This window comes from Vanessa tameamea, chromosome 15, assembly GCF_037043105.1.
Source record: "Vanessa tameamea isolate UH-Manoa-2023 chromosome 15, ilVanTame1 primary haplotype, whole genome shotgun sequence".
Classification (NCBI taxonomy): domain Eukaryota; kingdom Metazoa; phylum Arthropoda; class Insecta; order Lepidoptera; family Nymphalidae; genus Vanessa; species Vanessa tameamea.
Window position 1 is genome coordinate 2320707 of NC_087323.1, and position 22364 is coordinate 2343070.

General features: G+C 32.1%; 1 protein-coding gene across 2 annotated transcripts in view; it reads left to right on the forward strand.

Moving 5' to 3' along the window:
- Window positions 1-22364, forward strand: part of LOC113396540 (ammonium transporter Rh type B) — a 217764-nt gene that overhangs the window by 159845 nt on the left and 35555 nt on the right. Inside the window, exon 1 of one of the 2 annotated variants that reach the window (XM_026634516.2) lies at window positions 21770-21814. The exons of the other annotated variant lie outside the window; for it this stretch is intronic. The gene's annotated coding sequence lies outside the window, so the exon portion shown is untranslated. Of the gene's footprint in view, window positions 1-21769; window positions 21815-22364 lie in introns of those variants that run through there. 2 annotated transcript variants of the gene reach the window in all.

A 22364-nucleotide genomic window follows, 5' to 3' on the forward strand; every position in this document is an offset into this window, starting at 1 on the left:
ACAAGTAACAATCTAAGTAGGTACTCTTTTTCATTAAAAAAAGTGCATTTTATGAATATTATATTAAATTATAGAAGACTTTATACTATGTGTAGTAGAATAATAAAATCCTAAGATTGGGCTCGATGGCGTGGTCTGGGAGAAGCCTATGTACAGCAGTGGACGAACACGGGCAATCACAACGATGGTAATAATAATGATGGTGATGATGATGATCATCCCATTTATAATACACTTACCATATACGAGTACATAGTAAGATTAACATCTTAGTACTTAAGTTTACGTAATAGCGTTTCATGTGCCACTAAATCAAATAAAGATCACAAAATATACGAATAACTTTTCGTGATTTCTCCCATCTATCATGAATATTCCTAGACAACGCTTTACCCACGTTATTCGTGATTGTTAACTACAATAACAACTGGCTCAAATGAGAATCCAATGCTACATTTTGGAATTTTATTTGTTAATAAAATCGATGAATTGAGTGAAACTTCTGTAGACGAATCATCAAAAAAAATAAACAAAACAAATAAATTTGCTAATTTTGAATTTAAATGTATATTATCAAAGTTTAACTCGATTGCCAGCATTCGATTTTTAAGTTTATCACAAACATTATTAATAATATCCAATGTACTTGATTTGATTCGACATACATTTGGGTTTAAAGCCCGGTAGGACAAACCCTTGGGAAAACCAGCTCATGTGGACCCATCACAACTAAAACGTCTACCAAGACTATCTATCTATATCCAGGAAACCTGAGAAGTACAGAGCAACATCATAATTGTTAATTGTAATATTGAATTTGAATATTTAATTTGCATCACACTTTTGAACGTATTTTACGGTTTCGTTTAAAATAACTAGATAAATAACGACCGCGTGGGACGATAGCGAATACCAGAATTCCCTCGTTAAAATACAATTCTATTCCACTAGACGAAAAATTAACTAGATCTCCCACCAGTGGAGGCAATAATGTGGGGTGCTGAATCTTTTGAAAAAATGTTTGCTCTATTATATTTTATGGTCTTGTTCCGACTGCAAATAGCACAAAGACATTATTTTCGAATGTGAGATGAATATTCACATTTCCCGCTGCAGATATCTTCAGTTTTTTTAAACAACATTTCCTTGACATAAGATGGGTAAAATTATAGATGTAAAAACAACTGTAAAAATATACAGCACGTCTACAAAAGTAATTGAATGAAAGTCAGATGTGACTTTACCGAGGAAGGCACATTTGTGGAAGAAAAATGTGAATACGTTATGAATGTCGCATCTGTGTGAGTGATTCGTTATTTGAAAGAACTACACATATGCCAGTTAGTAGGAATATGATTTGACTCTGAATTTCAGTGTCATATAATAATAGTAATAAAAAAATACTTCATTGCGATCTTTAATATGTTACTTATATTTAGTACTTGTCATCATAAAATACTACATCGGCATTTCTGCAGTTGCCATCAGAGTATTTAGAAAAAAATTCTTAATATTGTTGTAGCGGATCGTAAAATATTCACGTCTGTTCAAGTTGTTCCTGCATAAGCCGCAAACAAAGGTTCCATTAGAAACTAATAAAAAATAGTAATAATTATATTTTCCCGATTTTTGATCACGATACAAATCTCCAATTATTTAGCCGTCTCATCTAATATTTGAATCCATAATAAAAAAATACTACAATCAAAGTTCTTCGAACTCAACGTGCGCCCGACTATAAATATTAAGAAGAAAGTGCTCACTAGTTCTTCTTTCTTGTCTATGCCTTGTAATACTATTAGTAGATATTATAGAAATGGGAATGGTTGAAAGAGAGCTTACAGTAGAAGCATGCTCGGCTCGTTTGTTTGCTCAATTATGGATGAACCTAGACTAAAGATGTGCTTCGCCCTGACCATGCCACGGGCGATCCATTAGCATCAGCTCGGTGTGCGAACTGCGTGTAGTTTGGACGTGTAACAGAGCGTGATTTGCTTAAGCGTCAGTCGTTTGCGTTCGCTTCGCTCAGTTCTGTATTCACATTCAAAAATGCTTTCATAGTAATATTTTTCACTGAAACTATAAGAATTTCTACGTATTGTAAAATTCTTCAACTCGCAGTAAATTAATTAAAAAGATAACTTTATGTTTTTGATTGTGCATATAGGTACAGTAGTATTACTATTATTTCGTAAATTTCACGTAGATTAGAGAATATAGAAGAAATTGATCGGTGTGGCCGAGATTATAAAATCAATTAAATTTTGAAGCATGTACCACCCAAAACAAAACACTTACTAAGTTTTGCTGCTTGAACACAGTCCTAAGATCAATTGAATACTTATTGATTGCCAAAAATCTTCCACTGATTTATAAAAACCTGAGAAGAACTGGCCGAAAGTAATATTATTATATTTCAATTATTGATTAACTTAAAATTTATCACATCATGTACTTTATTTGTAACGGCTCGGAGGCGGTCGATTCCCAATTTAGCGTCAGTCAGTTATCGTCTAAATCATTTAATATTTCTATTATATCATTAATAATAATCCTTTCTGAATTTGTCATTATATTCACTTGTAAATGTTATTTATTATCCTACAAAATAATATTTTATTAACCCTGTTTGGTACGTTACGCAATAAGTTTATTTCTACACCTAGTATAAATAGTAAAGTACCTACATTTCACAATTTCTAGACAAATTTCCAAGTATACCCCTGGTTAGGATACGATGTCTGTTTATTTCAAATAATAAAGCGGATCGCTGCGAACATTTACTTTTCAACTGACCGTCTCGTTTACAGTTGACAGTCTCAAACTCGGGTCCTAAGAAGTGAGTTGGCTCGACCTTGAACAATCTTTAATCGAAATAACACAAAAATTATTGTAGAAAACTAAGATAGACAAGACTTTAAGAGACTTAAAATATATATTTAAATATTTTACTAAATTAAAAGGGATAACTATTATTATTTATTATCCAAATTAATTAAAAAATATCGTATGCTTCATTGAATCTATATTCGGTTATCTATTATCGTATAAATTTTGCTACCATTAAATAAACTGCTGCAAGTTATTTTAACGAAGAACGTAAAGTTTTAAGTTTTGAACCACCTAACTTTGTTCAACCGAACGACACTTGAAACAAAAGTTTTTGAAGCGTTCTTATAACATCTGCTAATGCCTTTAGAACATTTTAAATATTATAATTTTCCACATTTATCATTCGATCAAGAAATTCACAAATTGACATTCACAATTTTTCAATAATTTAGACGTCTTGATTTGATTTGAATTTTAAACGAATATCGCGGATTTAAATTCAAAGACCATCCCTAACCCAAAAAGAAGGTGTTGAAATTGGTGATGAAAGACATCATGAAGCTGACCTATATATATCAGAAGGAAATCTATCTCATCCAACAACCTTCAGTCGAGCTGCGTGATGGAATTAGCTCAAATGTTATTACTTATCATGAACGGACATTTACCTATAATTCATCAATGTTGAAAAATTATATGATTTATGGTAGATACATATTTGTTGATATCATATTTTTATATAAAAATATATTGATTATAATAAAACTAGTAAAGTAGTGAAGTACTTTAATTCTTGATATACGAAGTTTTAAAGTAAACATAAGCTTATTAGATAACTTAGGTTACCACATCACTTAAGTCCCAGCAGAAATTGAAGTAACCATCAATTGGCCTTGACCTTTTGAGGGTACTTTGGAAGGTGACGAAATTTGTTAATAAAGTTACACTGTTTTCTGTCTTGCGACAAACTTAAGCGTATTAAGACTTACAACGTATTATGGTAATAATATTTTCCACTATGTCTAAACTTGCTGCCAAGACAGGCAGTGTGAAATTAATTTTGTCGTATACAACGTTTAATGTTACATGTACCAAGTGGGTCTAGTGGCTAAATAATAAGCCTCTAGGTTTCGAGGTAACGGGTCCATTTCCTTGTCCAAGGTCATTGAGTTTTTTTTATACATATGGGAAGATGGCAATGTATCTGTTCACTCCTCAATTATGATAGATTCTCGACCTATCTTAGATGGACTTGTGTTATTTAATACCACTATAGAGGAGGATATTTTTAATTTCAATATTTTATTACTAGATCAGAGGTAAGAGCTTTGTAAAAGCCCGTCTGGGTGACCATATAAATGCTTAGTATCGGTATGTTCCGGCTTGAAGAATGAGTGAGCCAGTATAACTACAGCCCCAAGCTTGGTAGCGCATTTTGGATGTAAGGAATAGTTACAATTTCTTGGTAGCGGTGTTTTACCATTTGCCATTCTGCCTACCTGTTATAAAAATATATATATATTTGAACATATTCGTAGTAAATAAATAATATCAACAATTTATCAAAAGCGACGGCAACCAAGAAGAATTACAAATTCTAATCTTGCCCTGCTGCATTTGTTTTTTCATTATATTAAATATGACCAAAAACTCTTTTCTAAATCCAATTGACTAAAGTATTCTTAAACGCAGTAACACTGACGTAAAAAAAACTTTTTCACTTCATCATACCCATGTATTTTATACAACCAACAGATATTAATATTTGAATATGTAAAAGAGAGTCAGCGTTTATTTTGCTTAAAAATTGAATCTTGTTTCACCTGCATCGAGTCAAAGGGCGACGTGTCCGTTTTTGGCAGACGCCCAGACTCGTGAGGAAACCATAATTTCCGAATGCTACCAGGCAACAAATTGTATCTATCAACTTCATGCTTCAACTATATTACTTCAAATTTAGAAAAACTATTTTTACAATTCCTACACTTTCCATAGCTCAGCCCAGTGAAAGCTCTCTTTTCCTTGACATAGAAGTTCACAGTTTTTTGTCGTGAAATCGAATTCCATGCTGTTTATAACCAGACTGTATGGAGAAAATGAAAAACAAAAACAAATAATTTTTTTATGTACCGTGTTTATGTTCCACCATCTTGATACATTGTCATTATTTTAATTTTCTCTTTCATATTCAGTAATGTCATTAGGATAGCATAAATTATTCCATGTTTATATAATTTTGTTATACCAAAATACATTTCCATTGGAACCTTTTACCCCGAAAGAATGATATCTTTGGGTTAGAAATTTGAAAGTGTTTGCTGTCCATTTTGTTTTTTTCGGGGAAAAGGGCATCTACGATGATCAAGAATCTCTCGGGAACGCCCTTTTTCCAGAAATGAATATAAAATTCTTTGAACATAAAACATTTTTGTAAAATAAGCCATCAGAATGTCAAATTCGAGATCAAAAACGTTTCAAACTTTTAATCTGTTCTGAAATGTCAAGCGAAATAATTTTATTATATTTAATCGGAAATATATTTAATCATTCATTAAGATCTCTAAGATCTGTAGACCGATTCGGGATAATCGGTGTTGGAACTTGTAGGTGATTTCTAAACCGTTAAGGTCGTATATAAATAATAGTTAGAATCTAAGTTATTGGCAACTAGGAACCTGACTAAAAGTAAAGGAGCTAATTAATGTCAAAGTAACATTAAAAGACTGCAAATTTCCCACTGCTGGGCTATGGCCTCCTCTGCCTTTTGTGGAGAAGGTTTGGAGCATATTCAGTCGATTCACATGTGGCAGAATTTCGTTGTAATTAGACACCTGCAGGTTTCATCACGATGTTTTAAAAACTCAATTTAAGCACATAAAAATTCAGTGGTGCTTGTCTGGGTTTAAACCCGCAACCATCAATTAAGATGTACGCGTTCTAACCACTGGGCCATCTCGGCTCTTACTGGGTCATCTCAGCTCTTCTCAGTTATACGTTATGTAACACTTGAAATTCAACGCCGAACAAAATCGTCAAATTAAAGGTGATGTGCGACATTGAATTTAATATTATTTTAGCATCTGAAGGATTTAAGCATCAGAATAGCGTAGCAATTTAAGTCGTCTTACAACATTTAACAAGTGAGATACGACTTGAGTTCTTACACAATAGCACTGTAGCTTCAAAAACAATTTAAACAGAACTAGTAAATTAATTATGTAATTGTTAGACGAATAAGATATACTAAAGTGTTTTATAAAAATGTGTCTCATTATTTTCAGTCATACTAGCACTGTTTAAAATTCGTTTAAAAGTTGAACATTTCGATGAGTTTGACCCAAAAGCAAGTGTTGAACATCCGCGTTTAAAACAGCTTCACTTGTGATATTTCAATAATTTTAAAAAATTTAAAATTATACTGTTAAAAAAAATTATATAACTGCTACTATATTTTTTTCAAGGATCTTCCTAACTTCAATTCTTCTTTCTCCTTCTTTACCTTTTTCAAAGGACATGAGTTACGGTTGACTTTTACTGTATACAACTTTGTTAGGACTTAGGCCATGTCCGTCTGGGTAGGTCCGCATCCACTCAGCGTAACAGTAGCAATCGTAAGTTAGCCCGTGATGCCATCTTGAAAGGACGGAGTGAATATCGCTGGTGGGGGCGCACCAGGCGTTATCAGCACCGGCGAGTCACTCATGAAAACAAAAAAGGTAGTACCCAATCATCACATATTCTATCGCCAAGCAGCAACACTTATCATTGTTGTGTTACGGTTTCAAGGGTTGCGCATAGTCAAGAAATGGACAATGTCTGTAGACAGTGTTAACCCCTTCTATCAGGTGGCCCATATCCTGGCCGTGGAGAAAAATTAAAAAAAAAAGTTTTAATTCGTTCATTCGTGAAATATTATTTTGTCAACAAGAAATATTATGTGCATTTCACTCAGAGTTCACATCATCACCATCAAGATGGCGGCTGAAACTTTATCGTCACTCATGGAAATGAAAGTACTCGAATGGAATATGAAAATACTGTATTATCATATTTAACCTTCGCATGAACGTACGACGGCCACTTTTTTATTAAAAATTAAACATATATATCATAACTAGCTTGTCGGACTTTGTCTGTGTGAAATGAAAATTATATTCATTTCACAATCACAGCACCACCAAAATTAATAATTTCAATTGTATTATCAAAAACAAAAAAAAAGTCATCGAAATCGGTCCAGCCGTTTACGACTTCTGTTATATACAATTACACGCGTATAGAAGATTTTTATAAATAAAGTTATATGTATATATTTGACCGAGATGACTCAGAAACACGTGAATCTTAAACGATGACTTTGGGTGGCAGAGTTGAAACTCAGTCAAGCACTATTGAATTCTTACTCATATAACATTTAATTAAAACGCTTTTTTTTAAAAAAAATATTATCAATGCCCATTAATTATAAAGTATTACTAATATTTCTATTTACCCCTCCATTGAGACTGAAATATCGTGTACGAATCCGGACTATGAGGTCAAGGTCGATCCGGCGACTTTTTGCATTGCTGGGCTGTCTTTAAGCCATTGCGCTATTGATTCTTATTTATACGTACTGATTGAATACGTAGTATTTTTATGTATATATTTTTTGTTTTATGTATAAAAAATCTCTTGTTCAAGAAGTCAAAGTACACTTTTTCGCCACGGTTTTCTTAATGATCCAATAAAAAGGTCTCTTGCCACCATCGACATTACGATCTGACCGAGCCCCATGGAATTAGTCATGATGATGGTAATCGACCTAATGGACTGACATTATTTCCCTGGGAACGGGGATAGGCCCAGGTCTGGGACGCTAAATGCGTTGACGAGGAACAATGTTAAGAGCCGGACTGCGGAATAAGCTGAAGCGGACAAACGGTCCAAATATTCAAAATTATTTTTTTGTCTCATTTGCTGTTGAAACCTTGTAGTAGTAGTGCGAAAAGCTTCATTAAAAGTATAACACCACGCCTTATTGCCTCCACATGTGACAGGAGCGTTGGTTCGTTTTTTACCCAGAGGATCGGAATTACGATTCAACGCGGAAATGTTGCTAGCCTTCTTGACACCATTCCACGCGGTCAAGATTTATAACCTGAACCACGAGGACATTAAAAATTTGTTACACGTTACACCAACTCGTGTTGGAGCATGGTGGTATAAAAACGCCGACCTTCTGGTCAAAGGGATTGGAGGCCTAAGCACGACACGGACGTTTAGACTGACAAAATACTTCCCTTTTTATATTAAGTAAATAATAATAAAAGTAATATACCTTAAACATTTCACTATATTTTTCTCCTGTATTTGCAAACTGTTTTTTTTTTAATGTGTGGATAAAAATGTCCATGAGACGCAAATATATATAAGTTTTTTTCCTAGATTTTCAATGATAATTATAATGTACTAGGCGTACATAAGTACTCCATAGTAATTATTATAAATGCAAAAGTAACTCTGTCTGTTACCTCTTCACGCCTAAGCCGCTGAAACAATTTAAATAAAGTTTGGTGTGGAGCTAATTTGAGTCCCGGGAAAGGCCATAGTCTTTTTTTAATTCACCCCTCGAGAGCGTAAACTTGGGGGTGATGGTTTGTGTGCTAAAGGTAATGTTTTATAAATTTCGCGTAAGTAAAGTCACGGGTTCGGCTAGTGCATATATAAGCCCGTGATCCATATAAATATAATAAATTTACATACTTAAGTCAATAACTCAAGATTTTCTCATAATACTCTTAAAAGCGGCAAAGTTAATTTATTACTTCACAAAGTGATTACTAAGACCCTTAAAATTTCAGTAAGTATTTTATATCACTGAAAGATTTTCTATCATACGGTGGGAAATATTTCAGATTATGAGATCCTGCTGTGAAAATTGATATACGCTATTATAAAAACAATTATAAACTAAATAAATTTTAGAAGTATATCTAAAAATAGATATAGATACCTTATCACTTGGTGCTTGCCCATTTGAGTTAGAACCACCCACTCATAATCACCAAACAGCAGTGCTTAGTCTTATCGTGTTCCGGTTGAGATGGTGAGTGAGCCAGTGTAACTACAGGCACTAGGGACATAGCATCTTACTTCCCAAGGCTAATGGCGTATTGAAGATGTAAGGAACAATAATTATTTCTTATGCTGCAAAAATCTTAAGGTGTTGTCGACTTACCCGTCAAAGACGAAAGCCAATATTTAAGTCAATATTTTTTCATATTTGTACTTAAGGATCGAAACGCAATGCATTTCGTCATCGCATAACAGAGATCTGCGAGTTCGCACCACGCGTCGTAAGAAATTGCAAATTAATTCAGCATTCAGTAAGCAGACTTTACGCACCGTTAAGTTTAACACAAGTTCGGCCCAGGGCTTTTTTTGGTCATCTACCTATATTGAATTGATTTATAATACATATGTATGTTATACAAATATTTATAAATATACATATTTATCCAAACCATGACAAGGAGTCTCGCCTTAGCATCTTTATGATTTGACTCCAAAACTTTGCAAAAACACTCTGTCTTAAATTGAAAGATCGATTTGATACATCAAAACATAAACCATCAAATATTTACTGAAATGTTCGTTCAAAAAACTTAAACAATATCAATCTAAATGTTTTTAAAGAAAAATGCGAACTTGTAATAAAAAAGTTTTACCACATTGGATATAATAAACTTTACTGTAAAACCCTAAAGAGGATTTCGAGAAATCTTTCGCTGACGTATAAGAATAATCGGATAAAATCCCCCGTATCTTTCAGTTCTCTATAACTTTTCTTTGCAGATATATACCAGTAATCGACATCCCGTGTTCCTCACGCATAAATATTGTATGAGATCGTACAAGATAAGATGTGGCCAGCCGGAGAATATTCTATTTTATTTTAAGACAAGACGTTTGAATGGTCTATAGTGCTTTCAGCATTATGGGAATAAAGGATCTGCTAAGTTTAAGGGGATGGCTAATGGATGTAGTCCTTTTAAATGATAATATACAAATGAATTTCAACCGAATATCCTTAAGTTTTCAGTATATTTTCGTTTGAGAGAATTTTCGCGTAAAGTAGAAGTGGATAATCGCGGCCACTTAGGCGCTTAATTTATTATTTGTTTCGTCTTTCAACGGATGTTTTCGGGCTCTTCCTTCGCAGTTCCTCTGAATTGTTACTTTGACTCACGCGATATATTTATGAATACGAAAATGATAAGTAGATGAATTTTAACTCGAAACTTTAAATAATAGTGTATGAATTTATGAACTTAGAAAGTTAAATATATTTAAAGCTATAACTGCTACATGAGATACAATGCACGCACACAATCAGAAACAATAAGTGAGTGTTTGATAAATGTTAGCGATTGAATAATATTAACTATATATTTTTTACTGGCTTCATTTAATTTTCATAAAATATGTTTATGTTTAAAATATTTGATATTTATTATTCCATTGCTCACAACTATTTAAAAAATTAACACTAAATAATTGTACATCGTAACGTTAACTATAATTGTCCAAGTGGATGCAGTACCATTATTTCAGTATTCAAATTTTCAGTAGTTTCACGTCTGAAATTCACTTCTCTCAGCTTCCAACGCGTCCATAACAGTCCAGTCTCTAATACGTACTGCCATTTTGATGGTGTTACGCTTTACCTCACTTATTAGCCACTGAATAGCTTTAATATTTTTTATTAAATGACACATTTATTGAAAACCTAAATTTATGACATGTACATACATCGTAAGGCATAAGTAAACCTATCAAATCTAAATCATTTCATAGTAACTCACAAATTGAAAAGAAAATTTTCTTTGAATACGCGCGTTACAAAGAACACCATTAAGAGAAAAATGTCTTTATAGAAACGATTAAATATAGACTATTAATAATATTTTCAGTTGATATCTATTTACTTTTTATAAAGTAGCCATCTCATAAAGTAGTCAACATCTTGGGAATTAAAAGAAGAGCAAAAGATCCCAAAAGTTCCTAATCAACTAATAAAAATAATTACTTCATCGAATTTTATTTATAACGAAAAAAATATATTTAACTTTACATATTTCTAGTTTGTAAAATGAAGTTCTCCTATATTAACTCTTATGCCTATTTAGTTACAAAATATTTTTTTCTATAAAACTTCTATAACTGTGTTTATTTTATAATATTTTAATTAAATTAATTAAATTAAAAGTGATGATCTTCCATACAAACATTCATCAGTTTAACAGTTATTCCAAATTCAAATATGATATAAATTTCAAACAGCATGCAGTTTCTATTTTAAAACGGGTTCCACAAGAAGTATCTAATAAAAAACTTCGCTAATTGGAACGTCATGACAGTTAAATAACAACACTTCGCACTGTCACGTTCACACGACGATATTGTGTAAACATATTAATAAATACAAAAATATTATGATAAGAATTACATAACATAAAGTAAATTTAGTTAGTATTTGCTGGTTTGTTTGTATGTTAAAATTAAATATTATTAATATCTTTTTTATAAAAATATAAAGTTAGCTATAATAATAAAAATAAATAAATAAAAATAAAATAAACTTTATTGACTTAAGGATTACATTACAAACAAGTTGCAAGGGCCCCTGTACTAGGTGCAAACCCGTATTACTGGGTGCCCCGCTCATCCACCAGGACAACTAGAAAGTCAACAATGACTTTGTTACAACTAGAAAAGTGTGTGTGTGTGTGTGTATGTGTATGTGTGTGTGTGTGTGTCTGTGTGTGAGTGCGTGCGTGCGCTTAAACATGTATAAATTTTATTATAATTGCGAAAGGTTTAGATTGATTATCAATTTTTCAGTTTCATCATAATTATACGTGAGTAATGTTTCAGTTAGAACACGCTTTACTTTGGTCTTTGTCAGTCTGTAGAAGTCAAGTCTACTGTTTAGTTTATTATAAAGATATGACGATTGATAATTGTATTGCATTTTCTTAAATTTGGTTTTACTAGTTGGGATAGGACAAACAGATTTACGCCTACGGTTTTGGGTTTGAGAGGGAACAAAAGGTAAATGATGATGAATTTTAAGTATACAATTTAAAATATATATTTGACGAGTAGTCAGTAATTTGTACTGATTGTGTAAATCAAAAGTTGGAAAAAGGTACGGTTTGAAAAACATTACTTTTATGAGAGACCTCTGCGCTCTTTCTAAAATTATTAAATGCGTTTTAGCCGCACCTCCCCATACAGGGATACAGTAGCTCAATATAGATTGGGCTAGTGCTTTGTAGGTGGTAATAAGAGTGGCCTCGCTCGCAACGTGTCTAAGTTTTTTGAAAACCCAAGTAATTTTTCTTATCTTGTCAACGACGCTCTCAATATGAGGTCTCCAGGTGAGATGCTGGTCAATAATTACACCAAGATATTTTATCTTATCTGTTTTCGATATGTTATCACAAAAGCAAGTGTTTAAATCAGGATAATTACAGTTATGAACTTTTAGATTAAAGTGGGAGTCAGGTTGTGTAGTTTTGCGGATGGAAAAGGTTACATATTTAGTTTTATTTATATTTAATGTTAACAGATTAGACCTTAACCAGCAAGAAATTCGATGAATTCCCGACTCAGCTATAGAATGTAACTCGTCCCAAGATTTAGCATTAAAGATGAGGGCTGTATCATCAGCGTACGTGTAAATTTTGCAGTTTTCAACGTTATAATTACAGAGATCGTTTACATAAATTAGGAACAGGGTAGGTCCTAATACGCTTCCCTGTGGGACACCATAACTGACACTTGAGGGTTGGCTCACATACTCATTCAACTTTAGTAGTTGCTGACGGTCGGTTAAGTAATCCGAGAGTAGTGCGTGGGGCAATCCTCTTATACCAAAATTATATAACTTTTCAAGAAGGATGGGAATGGACACGGTGTCGAAAGCTTTAGCCAAGTCAAGGAACACTCCAGCGCATTTGTTACCAGAATCCAATTGATTGCTTATTTCATTCGTTAATGCTAGAACTGCGTCTTCAGTGGAAATGCTATTTCTAAAGCCATATTGGTTTGAAGACAACAGATTATTATTAGTGAGATATTGTTTTAAGCGATTGTTAATGAGTTTTTCAAAAATTTTAGCTAGTACGGAAATTACAGAGATCGGCCTGTAGTTATCGACATCGTCCCCATCCCCACCCTTATATATTGGTGTTACAATAGCCTGTTTAAAAGGTTTGGGAAAGCAACCGTTTGTGAAGCAAAGATTATAGATGTGACACAATATTGGTACAAGAGTATGCCTGGCCATTTTAATAAATGACGTAGGAATATTGTCCCAACCAGGAGCAGAGTCACTTGAAAGACTATTTATAATCATATCTACTTCAGTAGGGTCGGTATGGAGGAGAACAAAGGAGTTTATATGGGTGAAGGTTTCTGACAAATTACTGTGAGATGAGGAGGGGGGTGAATCTTTAACTTTTTCAGCCAAATTCCTACCCATATTAGAAAAATGTTCATTGATAAGGTTAGCAGATTGTACAGGGGACGTCGAAAGATTAATGAGTTTATGTGTATTTTCAGTTTTATTTTTACTAATATAACATATTGATTTAATAGCTTTCCAAAGTGTTTTAGAATTTTGAGCGCTATCTAGTTTATTTTTTTCATAGCTAGTTTTTAGTTTTCTTACGAGTTTATGACAAAAATTTCTGTACCGAGTGTAAGTTATTTTTAATATCTGATTATCAGGATTCCTTTTAAGTTTTAAATGGAGTTTATCACGATTCCTAAGGCAACGTAAAACACCAGGGGTAATCCAAGGCTGTAAGTGACGTTTTCTGTTAGGTATCGTAATTGTTTTTTTGTTACTATTAAATGCTACCTTTATACTATTCATCAACGTTTCGGTAGCGATTGTCGGGTCCTCAATAGTCAATATATCCACAAGGTTGTTTTTTATATCATTAAAAGCTGAAACATAATCAGTAATAACTTTTGTTTTAAATAAAACTCGGTTATACTTGTATGTAAGATTTAAAAGGACCGTTGAATGATCAGTAGGAGCGTTATTAAGTACAATTGACTTTGCAGATATAGTAGTTTTGAGCATCATATGATCATAACACATTTTGTCGCGAGTAGGTAACCTATGAGCTGGTAAAATTCCATGAAATGCGAGTGTATTTAAATAATTAGGGCAGCTTGGGTCTATACTATCATGTTTAATGTCTATATTGATATCGCCAGTTAGAATAATGTTCTTGAAATTATCAAATCGCTGAAGTAAAGCTTGAAGTGAAAAAATAAAGTCATCCGTATTTCTTATAGAAGGTGTACGATATATACCTATTATCACCGTGTCCGGAAGCGTTAGCACTAGACAAGAAGAATTTTTTATACAAGGTTCCGATACGTTACAATTAAGATTCTTATTTACATACATGATTACTCCGTCACAGCGATTTAAAATATTTTTCGTAAAATATGAGTTATAATTGCTATTTAGAGTAGGTATGGGTTTATCATTCGATAAATGACACTCTGTCATAACAAGTATATCACATTCTATTTTCAATGATTTTAGTGTTACTTGAAAAGTGTCAAAATTTTTATAAATACTCCTTATATTTTGTGTCAGGATAGTGAGATGATTAGTTTGAATAATATGGGAATAACATTCGTCAGGGTTACACGTTAAAGCCTGGGCAATTTGAAAATTGTCTATATCTGTACTTGTTTGCAGCGTGTTATCCATTATTATATAAGGTTGTATTGTCAAACAATAAATAACCGTGATAAAAGATTTGAGAATTTATGGTTACAGTTAAATGAATATAGCACGTATAATATAAGGAAAGTAACACAAGAAATCTAACAAAAACCAAATAACTTTCACATAATAAACTTATTAATACGAAATAGGTGTGTAGCAGTGTAGTATGAGTGTGTGAACAACTTGAGTAGTTGTATATATGGTGTGCATAGTGATACGAGTTAGTGTATATGAGTATTATTTGTAATATTAAATGTATAGTTAAACATACAATTATTTTGAAGTAGGAAAGAACGGTAAAGTATATAGAAGGAAGTAAGTAATTTTCTAGAGTAACTAGTCATTTGTTAGATTCATACATACTCTTAATTTGTGATTCACTTATAATTTTTATAATTGGAGAGTTTTCATCCTTCCTCACTAACACATCACCAATGGCGGTCCAGCAAAATGTGTAGTTGTTTGTTCTGCTGAATTCTCTGGCTAAGAAAAACAATCTATTACCTTTTTGGGTTAGGTGATCTGATAGAAAAACCGGTGTATTATGGCTCGATAACCCCAAGTGTTGTACATTTAGTTTATTAGTTTTGTTTTGATTGTTGTACTTTTTAGCGGCTTTCATTATATTCGTTTTCTGTATATATGAACACAGTTCCAGAATTATAGGTTTTTTATCTCCTTTGTTGGACGATCTATAGATATCTTTGATGTCATTTGTTTCGAGTTTAATATTCAGGGTATTCGATAATTTAGTAACCATGTCCATAAGCGAGGTTTTTGTTTCACTGTTTAACTTGGGAACATTTTTAATCTCTAATGAGCATTTACGTTGCGATTTTTGTAAGCTTTCAATTTGGTTTTCTAAGATTTGTATGTATTCTTTATCCTTCTGTTTTTCGCGTTCCAAAGCTTCCATTGCTTTTCTCATATCTTCGTATTGGGCGGACAAAAACGACAGTGAATCTTCGATAGTTTTTAAGGAAGCCGTGAGTTGCGCCCTTTCTCTATTCTGTTCGCACATCCAAGAAGATAACATATCCTTAATGTCGTTCTTAAACTCAGAAAATTCAAAAATAATCTCTTCCGAGCGCTTACGCTTTATACGGGTGTTTACGAAACTAGTATTCGGTGTAAATTCTTCGTTAACTTCGATCTGACGTAAATTAGACTCGGAACTAGACTTCTCAGGAGTTCGTAACATTTTAATAGTTTACTTATGCAACGTTGACGTTAGGCACTCACTAAGTACCAGGACCACAGAGGACTATGATAGTAGCTTGCGTTAACAATATGGAGGGAAGGTCCAAGCACCAGTTGCAACCGCCCACAGTGTTGATGATTGGTCACTGGGCGGGTCTGATTAACACTCACCACTTCTTGGGCGGATCAAGGAGGAGGGGCTAGTTGACGAGGATGGCTTCTTCTCAGGCTGAAAGTACTCCTGCGCAACCGTTAACAATTTGTATGAACTCCTGCGCAATTATGTGCTCCTAATATTTTAATGGAATTTTTGAATAAATTTTCAATAAACATATATTAAAATAAAAATCAAAAACACACGGTATACACGTCTACACTTGGCAGTGGTCCGGGCGGAGAATAATATAATAAACTATATCATTATTAACTTGTTGGTTGTTGGTTGGTAACCAACGCGTTGGTTTGGTGTATACAAATATTATACATGGAAATTCATCGGTGTTTGTCTAGACTGAACCTGCATTCAACAGTTCAAATGCACGAGTTGTAACCACCGAGCCATCTCGGCTAATGACAATGAAAGGAATGGTTAATATTTCTTACAGTGTTAATGTCTAGGAAGCTGTGATCACTTACCATCAAGTGACACATTATACATATAAATAATATTTTAAATTAATAAACTGTTATAAACATGATCAAATAGTTTTGTAGAATGAGAATTAAAAATATTCAATCGATATATATCTAACATTACCTACTAGTATAATAAAACTACCTAAATACTTTATATTTGCTATGATCAATAAATTAAGAAATATTTTGTAACGAACTAGTAACGAAAATGATTTTAATACAATACATACAAAATGAGCAATGGCCTTTGGACCGAATTCCAGCTAAGGTAATTAATTTTTGATATTATAGTTTACAAATATGTGCGGAAACACAGGTGCGCTCACTAACACCTAACTCCTAGTCCGATGGGGCCTTAAACTGACATTCTCAGAAGATATCAAATACATGAGCAAGGGTTTCACCAGTTTTGAGATATACGCGACTGTAACATAACCTATATTCTGATTGTGGAACACTAATGAAAATTCCTTGACAAATTCTAACAATTTTCTCAACGAGGCAGTTATCCAGGGAAAATGCTCACAAGGCGACAATAAGAAAAATAATCACGTTCAATGTTACACTTATGTATTTAACGTTACAACAACCCTCCTCTCGTTTTATAGTATGGTTTGGTGAGGTTTCGAGCAGAGATAAATTTAAAGAAACATTAAATAAAAAAAAAACATTAATAAATAAGGAATATCACTCAATACAATATTATATTAAAGATATAAAAGCTTGGACTTAGTATTTCTAGACAGGATATATAAACATTTAATTGTACTTACATTTTTTTGCCGGTTCTTCTCGGTAGAATCTACGTTCCGAACCGGTGGTAGCTTTACATTCAATTTCACACAGTAACACGACGATTGAAATATAATTTTTTGAGCCTACGTGAAATTGTTATATGACGCTACTCCAATGAAGAATGATGGATATATATATATATTATGGCAGATTTCCATCAGATAAAGGCAGACTTCCTTACAATGTTTTCACCGCCGGGTAGGAAATTAATTATAAATACAAAATATGCATATTAAAATTCATTGTTTGAGTTTGAACTCATATTAATTGTTTAATATTCATGTTCTCCACCACTAGGCTCGTTATATCTTGATATTTATTTAATCTTAACGTGACATAAATCGTAAAAATTTTAGAACTCGTTATAAAAGATTTATCTTATCAAATGCATATCTTTATCCGGCCAATTTACTTAGAGCTGTAATGTGTACTTAATGCCATACCGTAAATAGTTTTTGTTAAATTTGACTTTCATTAACACAATCAAAAACAAACTATTATTTAACAGACATTATTACATCATGATAAAAACGATTTAACCAAAGGCTTTATGAAAAATGTTTTAAAAAGTAACTATTCATTGTACCATTAATTGGTAAAAAATATTACTTTCGAAGTTCAAATAAATGAGAAGCGTGTAATTGTTGATTTTTTTTTAAGTCATAGTTTGGCGGTCAAGCGTATGGGCCACTGATGGTAAGTGGTCACTACCGCCCACAGACAATAACACTGTAAGAAATATTAACCATTCCTTATATCGGCAATTCACCACCAACCTTGGGAACTAAGATGTTACGTCCCTTGTGCCTGTAGTTACACTGGCTCACTCACCCTTCAAACCGGTACACAACAATACTGAGTACTGTTGTTCGGCGGTAGAATATCTTATGAGGGTGGTGCCTATCCAGACCGGCTCGCACAAGCCCTACCACCAAGTAAATATATATCTTTCCAATCGTGTCGTTTATTCTCTGGGTTATGTAAAATTATTTTTTGTACCCATTGAAACCACTACGATGGTCGTCTTTGACACGGATCGGATAGAATCGTAATACTTTCAATGAACTAAAATTATTTTTATTTTTTTGCAGAGTAGACGTTTTGTTTGTGGAGTCAGCAGATGTTCTGAACCTTTGACTTTATATAGCGTTTAAGAAATAAATGAATGATATTATAAAAAAGTACATTTTATGTTAATTCCAATAAGCAGACAGTATCTTATACGATAAATAAATAATTACGTCACTTAATACAACTGACAAATATCTGATCACGAATTTTGAATTACAACACAATTTATATATACTGTAGTATATATATAAACTGTAGTATATATATAAAATACATTAATTGTAACTCAAAACGAACTGATTTTGTGCTATCTTAATACAACCTAAGTCAAATCATATTTTTTTCCATTCTAATATTTTATCTCATAATTATTTTCTGTAATGTTATAATTTTATAAATTTATGCATATTTTTACTTGATGGCTTGTATCACCCACTCGTCGGACATTCATCCGCCAAAGAGCAATACTTATCATTGTTTTTCAGTTTGAAGGGTGTGAGCCAGTGTACCTACAGACACAAGAGTCATAACATCTTAGTTTCATAAGTTGGTGGCGCATTGGTGATGAAAGAAATGGTATATATTTCTTAAAAGGCCAACTCAATATATGAGACAAATTTGACAGGTTTATGTGAAATAATTTTTGAGTTACGGGGAGGCCAAATGGTTCGTGTAATATTACACACGGTGCTGCTAGCCAGTTCTTTTACTTGAACTGGGCTTGACACGCTACCGCGTGACTGGATGTCTATAGGCGATGGTGACCACTAATCATCGAATGGCCCTTGCCTCTGCTTATCTAATATAATAGAAAAATTAAAAACAAATTGAATTAATTTTAAATAAAATAAATATAAATAAGGATTATTTATTGAGATATGTGCCTTTAGTTACATTGCCTCATTCACCTATAAAGGTTTGATAGCATTTTAGTTCCCAAAGCGGCCTATGTAGCAAACTTCTACATAAAAAATAAAAAAACTCGGTCCCGTTTTGTTTCTTGATATATTTATTAACTAAATAAAATATAAAACCCTGTTATTGTCTCACAACATCTGACAGACCTTTTAATTGAAATATTGTATTGCAAACTAATATTATACAAGTAGCACAAGTACAAGGGCATCGTATATGCTAAATAGAATATAATTGACGTCTCCAGTGAATCGCTTGCTACAAACAATCTACCCATCTCATTCGAATTATATGGGGTGTAACAAGGACGGTTATGTTGCAGTTAGTGTGCTAATATAGGCAATTTAAGCATAGTTCAAATTAGAATATAATTGATAATTTTCTATATTAAGTAGTATTTTTAAGCGATAAATATTGACGTATTTGGTAAGATATCTGATCATAATACGCTATGTAAAATTCTCGTTTAATAAAAACCGCCGTTGATCATGAAATATCTTTAATTGCACATATTTCCATTTCTCGGAAACAGGGAATCACTTAGCGTCACTATCACAGACGCAATGAACTTATTCAGGTCATCCATTTGTGGCAGGCTTGGGCCTGTATATTCAAATTTCAAGGTTAAATTTTTAACGGTTTTAGATATTACGATTGACACTCTGATGTTACAAAGTTTGACTTCTGTCACGTGAACTGGGTACTTATAGAATGATTTTTTATTCAGACAGATTCAATATATTTGTCATTGTTATGCGTAATATTATTGATTTTGATAATTACTCTTATAATAAAAAAATGGAATTTCGAAAATTTTAAATTTAGAGATATAATCTTTATTTAATATTGAAGCATTGAACTTGGTTATCAATTGTCAAAAATACCACCAGTACCACACCTAAGAGTTGAGAAAAATGAAAACACACGCCGTATATTTTTTTGGCTACAAATCCTTTACAAGAATATAAAACGTTTGACGACGTAACTACATTATATTCCGTATGGGGATAATCAATTTAACAAACGTCCTCATCAAGTCCCTATGTTCAAAATGGCGTTGCACGCCATATTAAATTAGTAGTGACGTAACATATTCGGAACAACTCAAACAAAATGTATTCTATGCTTAACTATTACTTTTTAGTGATAGTCAAAATATATTTATGTTCACTAAATGGCCCCACATTGAATTGAAACAAAACGAGACCACAATTGTAATTTTTTGATAGAACTAATGAATATACATACAAAGCAATCTTAAGCTTTTCTTTGTTCCACCGAAAACAGTAAAAGGAATTAAACAGGATTATTGATAGTCTTTTATTTTTTTATAAATTTTTTTTTGTTGGTGATGTTTTATCTATACCCACATATAAGGCTAAAGATATTGTTCATTTGAACACGTTTATCTCAAGACTTTAAAGTCCGTATTAATGTAACCACGTGAAACCACGTGAACCAGCTACAGCTAGTAAGTAAATTATTTAAATACCAATACTTAAGCTCTTTAAAAAGTTTTTATCGATTACAAATGTAGTAATACATTATGTTATATTAAAAATCAAAAGACAAAAGTTAGTATGTACACCAAAGAGGTGATAACCAATCTAAATATATTGTTTTTTTTTATTATTAAATATTGTGTTATTATTTATGTATGTAAAGAAAACCGGAATTTAATATTTAACAATTTATCAATTTCGAATAATGTAATCCATTTCATTATCAATATACAATTTATTTGAAAACGTCGAACAAAAATAGAACGCGGGTATTTTTTTTTTTTTGTTTTATACGTTATTCTTTTCGACATGCTACACTCAAATATCGCTCAATGCATCGCACGTTCGGTGTTACAATAAATATAGGATATTGATGGGCCTGCCGCGATTTCACAGTGCCTCGACTGTAAATGTTCACAAACTTTCACATCTGCCTGTTATTTTATTATTATTCGTGAATTACGAATGTTTTCAACGATTTAACATTCTATCAGTGATAAAACTAGTTTATTATAACTTTGCCTCTGTTAAATTAATTATGTTGCAACGCTAAAATATGAATATAAATTATATATTTTTACAGACATCGCAAAACATACATGTTATATAATTATTATATATCGCTTTTTATGGATTATTAAATTAATTAAATTAATGCGGTATTATCAAAAATCATACGATCAAGCATTTATAAATTTTATATTTATATCAAAGAGGTCATCGAACTCCATCAATAAAAATTAATTAAAACTTTGTTATATAAACAACAATAAAATGAGTATTTGCTTTAGTGAGGCTGTTTAGAGTTCTAAAAGCCGATATTAATATAAAAAATAAATTAAATAAATATTGAAACAGTATTCCACAAACGAGGTTTTATATTTTAATTAAGAATCAAAATAAATATACGTTTGGCCAGTATCTAGACTTTTATTGAAAAGTTTAATAAAACATATTGCCGAAACAGATCAGATGCGTTAAACGTATAGTGAATGAATATTCTCAGTAAGCGCTGAAGCGCGGTTCACTTGATACATACTTCTTATCAGCTGGAATCAAAGTAAGTTCATTTTACAGTTCTCGATTATACATATATGTTTTAAATAAATATTACTATTGTTTACAGTAAAAATATTCAAGGATTTTTTTTATTAATATTACTTTAATTACATTATAAAAGTACATATTTAAATAAAATTCTTACACTCTTAATTTTAACTAAAATTGATATAATACCTCAATTATTAATCATCGAAGTTAAAATTTAAGCAAACTCGTGACTAATAAAAACATCAAATTTATACACACATAAATTTATAGTATATTTATCTGCTTTCGCGTGTGCATATTTATTTTAAGTTTGTGTGTGCATGAACTTAATGTAATTTCGACTACAAAGACAAAAAATACATTCAATACGAAATATTTTACAGCACGACAAAATAAAGTGTATCAAGTATTTGATATTTTATGTAAAACTTATCTGAAGATGATATCTAAAAAAGCAATGTAACCGCATTTATCCTTAAAGTTATTTCCTTTATTAAAATGTAGATCGAAAATGGTATTTCTTAATACACTTAAATCAAGAAAGAGGTTCTCAATCCTTC